Raw genomic sequence first — 18,861 nt, forward strand, 5'->3', positions numbered from 1 at the left:
CTCCTCTCTTCACCCGAGTGTCCAAGACATACGGCCGCAGATCAGATGATACCATTACAAAGTCGATCATTGATCTCGACTGCTCCATGTTATTTCTTCGGGCAGACACCGGGGCACCCTCCCTCCTGGGTCTGGTTTCACTGGACCGGGCGAGGTAGCTGGACCCGTGGGCCGCTATCCATCAAGGTTTATTGAAACACAATTAACCCTGTCTCTGTGTGAAGTCTCACACAGCACATTTTAATTTCTATTTTAGGGTTCTATTATCACAGAATTGTTGCTGAAGGCAGGGTAATGTAACACAATGACTTTGCACTGTCCAGCGCCCATTTGAACAACCCACCTTCAAGCGTGGCCATTGTGAACAGTTACAACAGCTATACACCCTTTGGCCTCCAGACATGGTCAGGCAGCACTTCTCGTCGGAATACATATGATTTATTAATCGTTTTAATATATTTTTTGAGGTTATTTCGTGATGGAATACAGTAATTGAGTTATGTTGGCCTCCTGTCAAAGCCAATGTCACTTCTCACTGAAAGCCACTCTCATTAAGTGCACCAGCGAAATAAAATATGTACTTTGCTGTGGCCATTTGATGATTTTTAAACACGAGTCTTAAGATAGTGTGGATGAAAGTCTTAATTAACATATGTGGTGGAATAAATTATCCCAACAGCTGACTGATGCCCCAGACTCCTCTGGTTGCAAAAAGAAATCAAATTGTATAGAAGTCAATAAGGAAATGACTCTACTTCTCTCTTGATTTGGTCCCTCAGTAAGTCTTCTTCAATACAGCATGATGTTCGTTTAGTACATTTTGGTCCAGTTAGAGTCGGGGCTACCTTGCCGTTGACGGGTCGCTACCGCAACGTTGTCCGGTCCAGGAGTTGTCCGTGTTTTCGTCTTCGAACTTTAACCTTTCATAGTGTGTTTTCAGTTTAGGAAAGTAAATTGTTACATGTTGGTCACCTAAAAGGGTCCTGTACAGCCAAAAAAACAGATGGCGACAGCCAAAAGCCGAACTCAAGGCCTCAAAATGGAACTTTCTAAACCAACAAATGACGACATTCACTTCTTAAGTAGTCAATTGAAACTGCAGGCAGTTTTTTTGCATTGCGATGATCACACACAGGTCCATGACCCGGCATGCTTTAAACATGTTTTATTTGATGCATGTATCACTGTGTAACTGCTGTGCTGTGATGTATTTCCGTGTCTCTAGAAGCTCAACCGTTCACACTCAGTGGCCATTGCCAGCAAGCCAGCCTCTTCTCTCAGAGTGCAGAATGTTTCTGTTATACAGCAGACTTCTTGGAGGAGGAAACGTTCTGGCCAGTTAGTGACTCAGCCAGGCCTTCTACCTCGTAATTAGTACAACCGGCCATTGCCTTTGATTGGTATTCATTGGTATTCTGGAAGTACGAACATATAAATGACTAAATTGGCTAGCTTCCCAACACTTCCGGCTTCATGAGAGCACACAGTCACTCAGGAGAATGGCCGTGTTCTGGCCAGCCCCTTTCTCTCCTTAAGTGCCCTGGCAGTCTCTACAATAGCTCATCTTCAGAAACACAGTCATGTAAGAATGAGAAACTAAAGCCGGGAGCAAAGCATTGTAATGAAAATACTTCACTAAACAGAGCAACTTCTCACTTTGTTACAATGCTTCTGGCAATTTGCTGCTCTGAGATTCAATACAGCTTCTGGATACACCAAGCAGGAACAAGTGAATTAAAATGTGTCTTTAAAACTTCTTTACGGGTAGGACACACACACTTTTACTGCGCTGTCATTCTCATGGTCCAGATGGGAAAAAAAACACTAATTTACCATCCCATTTATCATTGTTAGTGTTGCACTTGTTGATGTTAGCTAGTTAATTTATAGGTTGTTGTTTGCAACATATTTATACAAATATGTACACATTGATTAGAGGTGGAGTTTAGTGATTTAGTAATTCCAGTGTGAGGTCTCACAGGATAGATAACAAAAAATGATGGGAAAAACCACATCCCAAAATAGAGAAACCTCAACCCCAAGCAGTTCAATTCAATTCAGTTTATTTTCAATAGCCCAATATCACAAATTACAAATTTGCTTCAGAGGGCTTTGTTTTACTCCTGTCACATTTCACTCTATGTAGCCTTGAGTTTCACTGCATTATATTATTCCTGAGATAAAGAGATAAATGTATTTATGCAGTATGACACAGTTGCCATGCCATAAATCATAAAAAAAGAAGAAGAAAAATTTAGCAGAAGACAAAGGAACCTATATTTCCAAGATTTTTGTGCTCACAAGTGTTACCAATGTTGGAAAAAAGGAGTCTCTACATGCTATATACATTGAACTACTGACATTGTTACTACCTCTGCTTACGACCTCTCATGTCCTTCCTCAATGCACTGTGCTCAGCAGCCAGCAGGTCAGTCGAAGTTTCACAGAATTGTGACTGTTGATCTTTTTCATTCATGGCAAAAGGTACATTTGGGGAGAATATTTTAGAAATAAATGTTTTTGATGAAATATCGCAATTTCAAGCGTCGTTTTTGTTGCAATTCCTGATTGAAGCGCTTCGTCACACGTGATGTGTTTAAGAACCTTTGGAACGAAGAAAATCTGACAATATTGGCAGTTTTTTACAGCTTGTGTCTAGGATAAAAGTAGTCGTAATGTCCTTAGTAATGCATTGCTAACAATGGAAATACTTTTTTGTTAGACCTGCTTGATAAGTACCCGCTCCATCTCTGAGCCCAAACTGAGATAACCCTGATGACATCATCCAGTTTTTCTCAGACAGAAAAAAGAAGCTCCTGCACATTCCTCATTACATCCATCATAAACAGATTGCAATCCATCCAAGTAGTTCACGTGTATTTAAAATAATAACAGCAAAAAAAGTCAACCTTGTGCTGGTCGCTGAATGAAAAGTCAAAGGATCACCAAAGACATTAAGAGACCTCATCTATTAAGCATGAAGGTCTGTACATAATTTCATGCCGATCCATTACTGTGAGATATTTTAATCCATACCAAAGTAATGGGTCGACCAACAGAGCCGCAAGCACAGCTAAAAATCACAAGACATGTTGAAGACTATTAGGACGCCGCTCTGTGTAGTGCTGCGCAGTCCTTACGGGGTCTAATGAAGAGATGTTACATAACAGTGTCCAAAATGGCATTAACTGGATGTGAGTTTCAGGTCTAATTGGACATTCACTGCTGAATCATTAGCACAAGTGCCACTTACGCAAAACACCTTCAGTTTGTAGCCACTTGATATGAATCACGCTGCGTGCCATTGACTTCATCTCTGGGGGAACATCAGAATAAAAAGCATTGTGTCTGCTGCCTGCTTACACTGTAGCTGTGAATAGTAACCTCGGCACAAACAAACAACCAGATCAAAACAAAGAGGTATGAATGCAGAGGAAGATAACCTTTGCTTTCAGCTAGTGGCTGCTTGAATACAGACCCACAAAGCCCGCCTACATCCAGGAGCTCAGTTTTCACAATGTGATTTCGGTCAGGAAAACATCCATCACGCTATTGACCGAGCTTGATATTTTGAAACCGGACCGGTCATCTATGGGTAGAGTGTTTGGATCAGTGACTCCCAACCTCTTTGGATAAACCGCTCACAGCGTATAGTCATGTGTAACCTGTGATAAGGGGATTATTAGTAGACACAAGGCGCTCCCTAAACCACATAACTTTCTTCACGACGTCAATAACCAGAACAATAAATGTTTGTTCCATACCCTAAACATGTCACTAGTGGAACCAGGTGCTGCTTACTCTGAAGTATTGAACATTACTCATCAAGCACAAACCCTTTGTCTCCAACAGCCTGTGAAGATTTAAATCACAAAGTCCGCCCGGTAGTTTATGGACCATCAGAAAGTGCTGCCAGAAACTATTGAGGAGCATTTAATTTAGACCCTGGTTCGACATCATTTAAATAAAACAAACACATGACGTAACCCATTTTTCAAACTCTATTTCTAGACAGTGTTTGTATGTTTTCTGCTATCGACTCTCACCCTGCAAGCCAAGCCACCGCTGTTTCTGAATGTGTGCCAACGTGATAATGAAAAACCTTCAAGAAGGCAAGATGCATACATCATTGTTAAAAATCAGATCTTGCCATAGTTTCCTCCGATTTTGCGGACATCTTGGCTTCACATTACAAAACGGCGGCCACCTAATTGGTCCAGCAGTAAGCGGGCGACGAAGCCATATCATTCATGATAAAAAAATATGATTACCTGAGGATGAACTATTGCCGACTTTAAACACTAATTAGGAAAACACTGAAGGATGACACAGAGGGAACTTTTTATTTTCTTGCTCAAAACCAAAATACCAAAAAAACCAAGAAAACCTGGACCTACGGTTCATCTATTAATGATGATGTTCATATTGAGTGAACTCCACATGTAAACACAGGCTTCGGACATCTTCGGACATATTCCTTACATTTACTTTTGGTTTTAAGCTGTGCCAAAAGAGCCTTTGTTACTTCTCAGTTAAGAGGACACTGCTCTGGATTTGGCCCCGTATCCTGACAACACTTGTCCTCTCTGGAACATGACACCCTGATACTCCACTCCTCCTGTTCCCTCCATCTCTCTTTGCTATCAGCCGCTGCCTTCCCGAGGAGCTGCATATGGCCGTGCAGAAAAAAAACCTCCCTACGCCTCCATGAGACGCTGTCACAGATGGCAAATGGCCTGTCCCCCTGTCTCTCTCGCCCTCGTCCTCCCCACGCCGTCCACATTCCATCCACTCTGGGCAGAAAAAAAAGAAGCACATTTGTGGGGCAACATGTCATAGAGTGTGCAGGGAAAATGATGCAGCCGAGCATCCCGTACATTAGCCAACATCAGCACCCATTTCACCACCACAACGGAAATGCTACCTATTAACAGAGTGGATGGCATGTGGGGATGGGGGACGAGGGGACGGAGACAACTGGCACAATGCTGCCGTTGTTTCAGGCAGACATTGAGACTTTGTTTCAAAAACACACACACACACACACACACACAGACACACACACACACACACACACACACGCACACTGCCTTTTCCCGCTACTTCCTTCCAATCCCCAGCGTGTCTCGTCACATCCTTGCCACGGAGACTCAGGTGGGCCGTCCACTTTCAAGCTGTCATGCTAGCAAGAGAACTCATCATCAGTACCCCCCAACCCCTCACACAAAACAAAAAAAAACACAACACACACACACACACACACACGCACACACCAGCCATAGCTGCCCTACAAATGAACATTATGCCGTCTGCATGTCTGCACATCGCCTCGTACAATATTACAATATTACATATTGTGAGGCATGTCTGGGGAATACTATTCATGCTCAAACACACACACACACACTCTTACTACAACGGAAGCAACGTATCCGAATGGGAAGAAACGGGGGGGGGGGGGGGCTGCAAGACAAACAAGCACCAATCTCAGCCTTCCTCTTACCTTCCAGGAGGAAACAGCTCACCTGGATGCCTCTGAAGAGCAGACAGAACACATTCAGGCCAACCTCTCTCCCTCAAAACATCTCCCTCCCTCCCTCTTTCTTTCTCTCTCTCTCTCTCTCTTTCCTCTCTTCCGCTCCCTCTCGCAAGCTGGAAATGATGAGATTGTACTATGAGCAGGAGGGGAGGGGGGGGGGGGGGCAGTGAGTGAAATCTGAGGCGACGGAGGGTATTAGGAGGCGGCGTTGTTTCTGGCCGACAGCCCTGTGAGACTGCGAGCTCATGGTCGTGAGGGACAAAGTGGAGGGGGGCGGTGGGGGGTTGAGATTGGGTGCGATGCAGCAGAAGACAGGGGGAAAGTCCGTCTGCGAGGACTTCCTGAAAGCCCATAGGACCCCTGCTCGGCAGAGATGGTACAGCCCAGAGGAGTTTAAGGAAGCAAACAGTGTCTGCAGCAGCAGCAGCTAGCAGCGGAGGCTACAGAGATGCAGCTACAGCACGAATGAGTCTGAGCTAAAAGGGAAGACGAGTCGCGTTGGACCTGGCTCAGATGAAACGTGAAACCTGGGTGTCCGACCAGCCGAAAGCATTGACCTATTGCCAGAAGATTGTAAGATTAGATGGAATCAACATAATTACAGGCGGATATCTTCACTAAACCCTCATCATCATCATCCTTAACCTCCAATTAGAGGAGTGCCAGGTTCAACTTTATCGGCACAAATGTGGTTTTTTTTAGGGCAAAACTAACACGCAGCGCCTCTTTAGCAGATTGCTCATGACCTTCGAGGACCTCTGAGAGAATATATGATACCTGAAAAATCTAATTAACATCACCATTCCAAAACATGTAATGCCTCCTCCATCCAAAGAGGACCACATGTTCTGTCACACTACGGTATGTACTAAAACTTTACAATAAGAATGTAGTGGCTCGACTAATAGTACAAAATACTCTTTAGGGCACCCAACCCCTACAGCTGCGTTCCCACCAAAGCAGACCAGTTGAGTCCAGTCTGTAACACACTGTCGCGTTAACATGAGCATAAGTGGTGGATGGTACCAATAGAACCACTCCGTTCTGGGTGCCGAGGTTCCAAGCGAGTTGAGCAGGAAGGAGCAGGTGGAGGTAAACCGCCGTGTCGTCAATAGCAAAACATGAGACATGTTGCACAACCCTGTCATTTTTTAAAGAACGGTGACGTGCATCAACCCGGTAACGACGCTGCACACGCCGTATACTTGACGAGGTGAGGATTCTCCTGCAGTAGAAATGATTCAGCAAAATGTCCCCGTAAAGACGATTTAATGGCAGCTTTACGTCCCACATGGGGTTCTACAGTAGCCCAGAATGGACAAACCAAACGCTGGCTATCCACATCGGTTCGCCGCACTTCTCCTACGCACTTGCACACGGGAAGTTTCAGTTGGCTGCAATCTGCAACCTCACCACTAGATGTCACCAAGTCCTTCATCCACAGGTCCTACTGACATTTTCCTATTAATATAATCATTTGTCTCCGTGACCCTTTGGTTTCATGCTATCTCACATCTTTAAGAGTAATTCAACACTGTCTGCTCCTCCTGCATACATTTTGAAAATTGGTTTATTGTGGCCATTTATTACTGGCCATGGTAATTCCACCCAACCAAAATATGAATCACCCAGTCCTTATTAGCAATTGGCCTTCATTGATTTACATACTTGCTTTATTTGAGCATATAGTGTACGATCTGTTTATCTGTCATGTGGTGCTGCTCCACCGTCCTCCCTACCACATGGTCTCCTATGGGAACCTAACTTGGAGAAGAGGAAGGAGAAAAGTTAAACAGAATAGACCGTTTTAGTTATGTGCTTGTATCCCTGTCCGTCTGGATATATGACAGAGGAACTGCAATGTGTATGCGTAGCCTCAACACAAGCAGAACATGGACAGACCGCCATGCAGAGAGAACCCTAGTCGTGTATCCTGCTCCTCTGATGTCATTCCTCCTCACAGCCACCAGGTGAAGACAGATGAATGAATGTATATCTGTCTAACTATTTAAAGAGAACACTTCAAAAGCACCACAACAACAAAAGAGACAAAAGCATGAACACAATGATGATCATGTCCACTTCTATTGCAGTGTCACTGCACCAACAGAGATGCATTCAATGGAGGATTCATTCTAATTAGTTCAGCAAAACTAGATTGAAAATGAGGGATTCTTTAAACAGAGCTCTGAGATGTTTTTGTCCTTTTTCTTATGGTTTCTGATACCACTGAGGTTATATGTATTGCGTACTGCACACAATACACACACTATGAAGCACTGTACATACCCAAGATAAAAGCAGTACAAAATTCAGTTCCAAATGATCCAAATTGAAATAAATACATCTGCGTGATGTTGGGACGAATGGTAAGGAGCCGTTAAAAGACGGGGTTATATTTCGGCTGCTCTCAGTCATGTAACTCGGCAGAGAAAGGTCTCATTTTTCCTCCTTTTGATAAAAAAACATATTGGCCAACTTCATGGAGCAATACGGCCAAAGGGCAGAAGATAAAAGCAAGAGAAGAGAGCGCCCGGCTCCATTGGTTGAGTCTGTCCCTTAATCCATCACAAAAAAAGGGTTGCCATTGTTAAAGCTAAACCTTACGCAATACGTGCAAAGTTAATACTGGTTGGTGAAACAGGATTAAATTTAATAGAGTAAAAACTAAACGGCTGTTTTAAATTGAATCCGTGTTCAATTTAAGCGAGTTTAACAGTTTGGTGCATCGGGGTCTAAAGTTAAACCATCATTACATTGAGTTTAAGCATTAATCCTTGTTGGTGCAACCCAGACAATGTGTATTTTAGGATACCTTTTGCCTTGATTCATCAGTCCACACACGGACAAACACACACACACACACACACGCACGCACACGCACACAGCTGCCTTCCAAATCATGTCACACGACTAAATACTAATCATGGGATGGAGGAGACTTTGCTCCCCCTCTACTTTTTTTTCTCCTTGCTCCCGCTTTTCCTCCGTCATGGATGACCTTGACTGACAGCCTGTTGCCACAGGAACCACACCATGTCGATTGTGTTGTGGTGAGGAGGCAAGGTGTGACATTCTCAATAAGATGGCTCGGATCGGCTCCAAAGTGGAGTCGATTTTCTGAGCCACAGCAGACGGCAATCAGTTAGAACCGTAAAAAAACTGCAGTGGAGATTTTAACAGGATTTAACCCTTTAAACACACACACACACACACGCACACACACACAGGGTTCAAATGTGTGCAAGCGAGGGGCAGAAAAGTGGGGGTGAAAAAAGCCTGTAGGTCATTCATTATTCAGTGTTGCACATATAAAGCTCTTCCAACTCTAGTCCGGAAGCATAACACACACACACACACACACACACACACACACACACACGCTATACAGATACTGTGTAAGGGTCACTGGGGGGTCCATCAGGGGGTGAGAGGTAAGACAGCTCAGAGAGACAATGGATGGATGTGTGATGAGGAGAGAATGAGGAGAATAGGAGGCAGATACAGTTACAGGACCTACAGACATCAAACAGGGTTTAAAAAACCCACACTGCCTGTCTACCACTAAAAAGCCAATATTTGCTTCACATATTGTATATGTATACATGCCTACCCTACTGCCCATCATTCTTTGAGTGTATGACAACGCTATACAAAGAAACTGCATTCTCAATTACATTTGGAGGGATACATATTTTCTCCTGGATGACGGACACTGTTTTTAAACACATGGGGAACTGAAATAAAATATAAACGCAAAAAAAAGTGAGGTTAAATTGGTGAGGTTAAAACATCATGAAACATCATGGTTTGGCTTAAAATAGGTCGTTTTTCTTCTTTTTTTAACGTTATTGAAGTTGGTTGTCGGGGAAAAACACGTTTTAGGAGACAGGGCTGGTTCCCAAAAACAAAATGTGAAACAGATGATATGTTTAAAGTGGATGGAAATCCCCAGTCCACATGGTTTGGTCCAGTTAAAGAATGTCTTAATGCTAACAGTCTAACTCCAGCAGGTGCAGTAAACCGTCCAGAAAGAAACGGTCGGACCTCGAACCCAACACCTTTGCAATGAACTGGAAAACAGACCGCAAGGCGGAGCTTATCGAGGCTAAAGTCTGCTGACACAGCAGCACATTAATGCCCATGATTCTCAAATGACATTCGGCTGTCTCCATACATTTGGCCAGAAAGTACATGATATCAATTACAAATTGACGCAATCATATAACATATCAACCAATTATTATAGAAAAGAAACAAAAAAAAACATTTGTTCTGCTGCTTAAAAGAACGATATTTTTTGGACAATCTGTGCGTTTGTTGTCTTTCTTGGAGCGCAATCATTACCAGTCTAATGTCTGTACAGTAAATATGACGCTGAAGCCAGCATCTAACTCTCGGCAAGAAAGCGAATGAGCATATTTCCCAAAATGTGAATGTATATACTCCTTAAAAGCTAAGAACAAACACAGTGTTTCACTTTGCGCGGCCGGTTTGGGGGCGTGGCCGTTGGCTCATTTTGTCGTCGACTCCAGGGAAATGAAGACGAGTTTGGATCATTTGAGGTCTGCTATTGACACTTTGATGCTTTAATAAGCTTTTTTGAAAAGCTACTGCTTATTGTGAGAACCCCCCCCCCAAAAAAAAAAAAAACACAAAGAAGCGATTTTGACAGCTTTAGTCCTGTTCTACTTCATGATTATGATACAACGTGCGACTATGAACCAGTCAATCAAGTAATATCTAATGGAAGCATAACATACACTTATGACAGGCATATAGGTGTTTGATTCTACAGCCTCGCAGTCGGAGACAAGAGCAACCAGACGTCTCATCAAAGGGCAGCCAGCAAGGAGTTCCATTGATTTCTCCTCTCGTTCCAGTGGCGTTTGGGTCCCCGATGGTTGCCGTCTGGTCTGAATGGTCTGAGATTTCTTCTGAGTGGAACACGTTCTTGTGTGTGTGTGTGTGTGTGTGTGTGTGTGTGTGTGTGTGTGTGTGTGTGCTCGGACCTGAGGGTCTTCAATACCGTCTGCTCCAAGTGATACGACGGTCTGAAATCTGATACTGTTAAAGTTGCTGTCGGCGCTTAACACGAGAAGATTGATCACTGCGAATAAGATCTTCCGCTGTGCTCAAAAGGACCATATTCGTTCTATTTTTTTTATATTTGAGCCTTTTAACCCACTGAACACCACAACCAACCTGCCGGGGTTGGAAAAAAAATATAGTTTTCCTTTTTTTATCCCCTAAAATCCACCATTTGCCAGAGCCAGGAACTGTAGAAACAGAACTTATCATTGGATTTGTTTAAATGCTCGATGGTCCTTGAACAAGTTATGTATGATGTAGCCCAAAATAAACAGCCTGGCCGAACGGGGTCCAGTAAAAACATCAAATGCAACTGGGAAGCCATGAATGACTTGGCCGAGAGAGTGAAACTGTGACTGAACTGCAGGATGTTTCCACGGAGCAGAGGAGGAGGACACGAGAGGTTTGGAAGTCGTCACACATTTTGTAAAAATCATAATAGTTCAATATGTATAGGCCGAGCATGTGCAGCCCGCATTCATTTTACAGCGTTTACTGTTATTCTTGCATAGTTTGATATTGTTTCACTTCACATAACAAACAATCGTGCAAACGATGCTTACGTAGAAGGGTTGTTATGGTTATGAATCAGCTACCGAAAAATACTCTTTTTCTTTGCTTGTTAATTACTTTGAGGCCTTTTTTACACCTAGAAATACATGTATTTCATTTCCTTATATTCACTTATTGTTTGACATTCATGTAATGCCATTTTGGGTTGAATGTTTATTTCCCTCTTATCTTTTTAGCAGCACCTGCACATTGTGCCTTCGCGACACGACGCAGGCGTCACACTGTGCGAGATATCGAATACAGTCTCGGTGGCAATCGGCAGAGTGCAGAATATTCATAAGGCCAGATTGTGTGACGAAAACACCGTGCAGAATCGTGGCGTTAAAAAGATGCAAATGGGAGAGAAAAGATGCAGCAGAGATACGTCGCCGCCTCTCTGCACTCGCGTGCTGGAAGATGAACCGTTGGAGAAGTGTTTCAGAGTCCGTTTGAGGTCAATTAGGTTGCCTCTTGCACAAATATGCGAGCCTCACAAGCGTAGTCGGCGTCACATGTGTTAGGATTGGCTGGTCATGTTTATTGGGCTGCTTCACTTCATTAATAATAATAATAATCCATATAGCGCTTTTTAAAGGAACTCAAAGACACTTTACATGTTACATTCATAGACATAGTTACAGGGGAGAAAATTAGGGTAAAGTGTCTTGCTCAAGGACACATGGACTAGGGCGGGGATTGAACCACCAACCCCGTGATTGAAAGATGGACGCGCTAACCACTGACCCACCCTGTACCCTGTAGGTACGCGGGAACCTTTTGAGCCTCCGCTATACAAACAGAGGATGGGTGCTGGCTGGGTGCCATGTGCCGGGACCCACACAGGAGAATCATTTTGAGGATATCCGGGTCAGAGAGACTCATCAGTTTGTTTAAGGTCACAGATGTGGATCAGGAGTGAGCCTCAGTGATCATGTGACTCAGCTGATTGGATCCTAGTCGAGGGCTGATGTAGGTCCGTGATGACCCAAGAGCCATCTGGGACGTCACTGCCCTGACTTTTTTTTAACTTTTACATGATGGACAGTTACTTGTCACTGGAGAGTGAACTTGTCACACAGAATACAAAATGACTCCACGAGTCCCCATCAGGTTGTCCTCATTTACCCCAGCAGCCCTAATGAGAGTCTGCCGGAGGCGGTGCGTACTGTACTTTTTTCATACACATTGTTACACATTGAGAGATGACAATGTCATCGTTAAGTCAGTTCTGGTTGCAAACGGACCTGAACGAAAGAAGTTGCTCATTGTCGACGGGCAGGCTGCTCTGTGGTTGCCTGGGAAGTCGTAAGTGTATTTTGAAAAGGCCGCATCGCGTGTGACAAGTGGAAGTTGACACGCGGTGCCGGCTTCAGTAGGAAGGCGCGCGAAAAGGAGGATACGTTGCCCCTGGGTTATTAAAAAGTGAAGCCAATGTGCATCAATGTGCCTTCATCTGAGCCCTTTTCTCGTGGCCATCAGAGGGCGATTTCCTTTATTATGTTAGCGATTAATATCCGATACGTGGACATGACCTGGATCATTTTTAAGTAATCGACTTATCCTACGCAAAGTGTTAACGAGAGAGAGAGAGAGAGAGAGAGAGAGAGAGACCTCCCTCAAACAGCTGTTTCTACATGCTTCCCTCTGCTGATTTTAGAGGATCGTTCATAAAGTGCATATATATGATAGTACTATGCTCTAATGTGAGGGCTCTCATTAATACATGTATTCTTTGATTTGGAAACAGTAACCTGATATATACAACTTGGGGGGATCATCGGAGTCTAGTCTATGAGGTCACCACCTCCTGCAATCTGGCTGAGATAGAATCCAGATCAACACATTCATACCCTGGGTAAATATAGTATCTCACTACCATCACTCCCCCTGGAATATGAATCATGTTGGAATAGCATATGAAAAATATGAGGTTAAAACACATCAAATGGTAAAGGTGTCACACGAAACAGCGGCTGTACATTCACACTCACGGTCCCCGAGTTCACGTCGACCTTGTGTTTAGTCAACAAGGTCGACAGAGAGTGAGGCTGGATGTCGTTAACAGGAGTCAAACCTGAAGTGCAAGAGTCCAGAGTGAGATCAAAGAGGTCGGGGTCGGCCTCAGGTGGCCATTACAATGAACACATGCAGTGGGCCAGTGCTAAAACCAAACCCCCCCCCCCCTGGTGGCTGCGTGTCTGCACACGCCGCATGGGACGGGCGTTTTTTGTCAGATCATTTAAAGAGACGCTGCAGAGAGAATGTGTCGGAGTGAGTTCCCGGGCCTGCCGCTGACCTTGACTCCTCCTTGTCGATTAAAAAAAATAAATAACCCCCCCCCGGCACCTAACCTCTCGGAGTAGAGACCCAATGGACAATCGACGGACGGGGACAGAAGCACCAGAAGCACCACATCCACTGAACGCTGGCCATGAGAACGGACCTCGACGAGGATGAAGCGCCCAGCAGCTGCTGCGGCTCTACGTGTTTACGTGCGCGTGTGGACAAATGTTCAGTGATATTCACACCGGGGCCTGGCCTAAATTCCCCTTGAACTCAGATAGCACATCTGTGAGACCCCCAACCACCCACCCTCTCCCACTGCTTGTATTAGGCTTTGGGACCCTGCTGATCCCTCTGGCTTCTCTCCAGAAGAAAGAGAGCCCTCCATCACCCTGTCATTGTTATTCTGCAGCGCTCGCCACCTCTGGGGCCCCCCCCCCCCCCCCCCCCCCCCGGGCGGATCGATAGAGGAGCAGACCGAATCACAAACACACGCACGCACGCAGCCAATCAGAAATAATAATACAAAAAAACCTGCTTATTGGAAAACAAACATTCTTGTCTCTGGAGGTCAGACGTCGCCATTTCATTCACGTCTCGTTTGTAAAATAATCGGTCGGCCTGAGGGGTTGCGCCCCGACGGGGGTTTGCTTCCTCGTAGCGGCGGTCCAAACGGCTCAGGAGTGTGTTCGCCGCGAGAGGGATGAAACCGCAGCTTTGTGCGCCGCTGACGAGCATCGGCATGCAAATCAGCAGGAGGACACAACAAGGAGCACATGAAAGAGACCGAGCCGCTGCAGAATTTAAAGAGGCGCTTTAATCCCTATTCATCACCGCTGCCGGCTCCTCGGCTCGGGGGGGCTTTACATTCCACCGTCGTGAGCCTGCACAAAGCGCCACGGTCTCCACGGCGTGCGCCGTGAAAGAAGTGTGACTTCTAAAGCCGGGTTGACCTTGGCTCGACCTTGGCTTCTTTTACTGTACGTAGCCTTGCTGGCTTTCAAGACCCGAGTGAAGGAGAAGACTTGGCTTGACGGGGCACTGATGCTGACTGAGTCCTGAGAAAATGTCCCTCGTCGCCTTGATTGTGTAAAGCAGACGGTTGTCTCCAGGTGGACTCTGCGGGTGTCTGGCCCAGTGCTGTAAAGGAGGACCGGTTGAATGAAGTGTGGCCAGCAGATGGCAATGAGTCTCCTACAGGTTGGTAATATGATGGATGAAGGACTCTTATGTATATATGCTGCTTCTTCTTCTTCTTCTTCTTCTTCTCCAAGATAATATGTCAATTTTCAAACTTGCTCCAGTGCTGCGCGACGTTTTCTGTACTCCGCCAACGCTCCTCACTACTGCAAATGAATGTTTTTACAATCGATTTATCCATCAATAATTCGATTAATCGATTCTTTTTTTTCTTCCGATATTTTGCTTTTTGATTTAAAAAGAAAAACCTATTAATTGTGCTTTTAACTGTGGAAGACTTCAGTGTCTCTCCGACTTTATTTCATCTCATTAGCATTAATCATTCAATCGTTAATTCATTCATTAATTAAACTAAATCTGCCGTCTCCTGTTGGTTTGTGTCCGTTTGACCAACAAACAGAGGAAGTTCATTTGAAAACAGACGTAGCAGACAGAAATACTTTCCTTCGGTTTTCTCTCCCTTTTGTATTGGAGCCAGTCATTAGCTTTATCAAGTGTTAGCTTTAATATAGTGTTATCAAGGACCAGCAGCTACATCAGACACTCCAGACAGGGGCAAATGGGAACAAGCTAGTATATGTTTATATATTCTTTTTTTCTCTCTCATTTACTTAGATCCATAAACAGTGAATGCTCTATTGCCAAATTTAGACTTAGAGACGTCTGTGCCGTGACCTGATAAATGTAGGCCAGTATAATGAGAGTGCTGGTGATAATGGGACTAAAGTCTCATGATCCTTTGGTATTTTACAGAACATTTTTGTTTTCTGAGCCATTTTGGGAGGGAGGATAGGCAAATACATCAGAGATGATGTCACTGCTGACCCACCCAACTACAGCCCAGAGAGACCTTTAATAATGACTAAAGCATCTAGAATTGACCATAATGAGGTCCACGTGTCACTAAATCTCAGTACATAATCAGTCTTTTGTCAGATAGAGACATAATATAGACCCTCTGTCATGTCCTTAAAGCTCAGCTCATGTCTCCCAAACGTGCACTTATTGGGCAACATAGAAACACACCGGGGCAACCGCAGATAGTGGCGGATGGAGCTTTAACGGTAATATGTGCCGTCCCGGAGTCACCATGGAGGATTTACTCGATGTGACTGCAGCTTCTATACTCCCCGGTCTCCTATGATGTTATAATTAGTAACATCGGCATTCCTTAAATAAGATTTTCTCTTCATTTCAACTCCCGAAGTAAACCAACACAGCATGGCGAAATATTAATGTTGCTGGCAAAAGCTAGGAACCCCCAAAAAATACCAAACAAGATGGAGAATATGAAAAATGTCTCACACTTTTCATCAAAACATCAAAACAATACAATATGGTGAGCAACAATTTAGCTATTTGACGGGGGGGAAGTCTGACTCTGGTTCTTTAGGCGATGCTTCTGGACGATGCCGCCGCCGCCGCCGAATACTACTGAGGAAGAACAGTGATCTGATTATTAAAAGTAAAATGTATTTCCATCCCCCGCGCGGGAATGCAAGGAACTCTACGATTGGCGTTCTCGCCACCGCGCCTGATTTTGGAGTGAAAGCAGCCACTTCCGATAGAGGTCCAGAAGCTCAATACTGAACCGGCACACAGATGTGGAAAAACCACCTCGAATGATCACTTGAATTGAAGCAATAGAAACGTCCATTCTTCTTATTCCAAATGTTCTAAATATGGCTCATGGTTCAAATTACACTGACTGGGGGGGGGGGGGGGGGGGGGGGGGGGGGGGGGAACGCAGCTCTGTGTTGCCATGAACGTGAAGGGCTGCATCTCAAACAGCTCTCCGTTTTGAGAGGGGGGGAAGCAGCCTTGAATCCTCTGCCGGTGGTGGTGGTAAACTGTTGAATGACAAAGTGCTTTATCTGGAGCCAGATAAGGGAAGGTTGCAGCCTCCCCGCAGATAGCGACGCAGCCGCCGAGGATGAAAGACATCCTTTGTTGCCAAACTCAGATTCAGCGAGGGAGCCTGTCAACAAAGCGGGCTTTTGCCGGCTTTCTGCAGCGGGGGGGGGGGGGGGGGGGTGGGGGGAGGAAAAAAAAGATTGTCATGTGACCGCCTCGCTCCTCTGTGGGCTCATTGTGCTGCTGCGTGATGCGCAGACGTCGATTTCACAGTCGTATATATACGAGAGGTATTTAACAGGCAAGAGGGAGTTAAGTGCAACGATACTTTGGGTTTACTGGTGGTACGGGACAGTTAGACAGCACTGTATCAGCTGACGTTGATGCTGCATACGTAGTTATCACTAGGCGATTATGTTTATTATATTTTGCCTTCTCGAATTTACAATTATTTCCCATGAACCTGTTTTCTTAAAGTTAATAAAAACCATACCATGTGTGACCCACAAAAACAATCAACCAAACAATATCTTTGGTTCACACATATTACTCTTTGATATTTAACCAAAAACTTTTAAAAAAAAGCATCTTTCACTTGTATTTTAAAAGGCAAAACTAACCCAACAGAGAAGAAAATGATAGGGGCTGCTCCACTGTGGTATACGCCTATATGCGGCCAACGACACATGCATCGTGTTTGATTTTAACCAACTGCTTAATTAGCAGTCCATTTATTCGGTGATCTGCAGTCATGTCAGCGTGTGTTGCAGCGCTGATTAAATATTCAGACTTTGACATTTTTCCCGTGGCGTGTTTGGCACATTGCTGCAGTGCAGCGGTCCGAGGCCACCAACACATATCCGTGTTCACGCTTGTTGCTTTGATTGAAACGAGGTTTGAATGACGAGACGGAGCGTGCCGCCTCCATCATTCAAAGGTGATTAGATGCTTTAATATAGGCAGCAGCATTTAATCACCAGTATCAACACGAGACTGCAGCTCTGTGCAGCTAGCCGCCACCTACAGGAGCCCCGCTGCAGTCACTCTCACGTGCATCTCTCTGGCTGCATCACAACCCCATTGTATTGTTTGAATGAGTACAAGTTTTCCATCTGTATAGTCAATATAGTGTTACTTTTTATACCACAAAACGAGTCTCACTGTACTAACACTTTCTCAAAATGTGGCCATTTTTCAATACAGCATGATGTTCATTTAGTAAATGATGGTCCATTTAGAGTCAAACATCTAAAGCACTATAAGACAAGTTAAAGTCACATAATATGCATTACTATATATTATATAGAAGTGACTCTCAGGTTTAGAATGAACATCCAATTTCAAACCAATGCTGTCTTCGTGGAGAAAAAAGCCAGAACTGTAAAGTAATGTCAAACCATAAATCACAGACTGCAATCCACAAACCATGATGCAATGTTCCCATGTTCCTCTTCCATTTCTGGCCTCCTAAAAATGTCATGCTCCCTCTGAGGGCCTCCTGGGTCTAAAGATGGGGGTGAGATGCTGGAGCAAGAACACATTCACACAAGGCTAAGCTTTCACAAATACGTGCAGGTACACAGACTCCCACAATACCCCAGTAATACACACCGTGACCAAACCATGACCCCGTTTCTTCTCATGGTTTTTGCTGAAAACGGCCATATAAGAAAAGGAAAGAACAATATTCTCTCTCAGAGAAGAGCCTGTATGTATCTTACTGCAAAGGTCAGAAAGCATGGTTTTATTTCTCCTCTCTCCTCCTACACACAGGCATTTATTAAGGGCAATATTTACGTTGACATTTGAGGCTGACATCAATTCTTTTGGCTTGTTACGAGAGACAAGCAGTGATGGAAAAAACACAAAGAAAGACTGAATTCTGCCTTGATATGAAGGTCTAATAATGGAGAATTCCTTATTAAGTCCTGAGTTTATCAGTCTGGTCTGACAATCTGTCCAACACCATGTACATGCCTGATTGATGCTTATTTTGTGCACCTGTGCTGGAGTGTTGGAGATGCATATCCCATAAAACTGCATTTAAAATCTAGGGCTTATATTTGCTTCAATCACTGAGCTCAACCATCGTGGATGGTGTACTGCCGTCTGCATGGGAGAGGTCTTTAAACTCAAAACTCAAAACTCAGCAAAGACAGGAAATACTAGAAAATAATGTATTAAAAGCAGTATGAATATTACTAATATTCTTTTGACGGACATAGTGAGCAATGGATTTTGTTGACACTATTCACAACGTGGAATATTTTTTATGAAAAAACTCTTTTAAATCGGTGGACCTTTTATAGACTAAAGATAATTAAGGCACTTTATAACCCCTG

General features: G+C 44.2%; 1 protein-coding gene across 3 annotated transcripts in view; it reads right to left on the minus strand.

Moving 5' to 3' along the window:
• The window catches only part of cdk14 (cyclin-dependent kinase 14), a 150,594-nt gene that overhangs the window by 114,627 nt on the left and 17,106 nt on the right, over positions 1–18,861 (minus strand). Inside the window, exon 1 of one of the 3 annotated variants that reach the window (XM_034528778.1) lies at positions 5,504–5,676. The exons of 1 other annotated variant lie outside the window; for it this stretch is intronic. The gene's annotated coding sequence lies outside the window, so the exon portion shown is untranslated. Of the gene's footprint in view, positions 1–5,503; positions 5,677–18,861 lie in introns of those variants that run through there. One more of the 3 variants, XM_034528779.1, reaches the window with a different exon arrangement.

The sequence above is a fragment of the Cyclopterus lumpus genome, chromosome 25 (genome assembly GCF_009769545.1).
Source record: "Cyclopterus lumpus isolate fCycLum1 chromosome 25, fCycLum1.pri, whole genome shotgun sequence".
NCBI classification, from domain to species: Eukaryota; Metazoa; Chordata; class Actinopteri; order Perciformes; family Cyclopteridae; genus Cyclopterus; species Cyclopterus lumpus.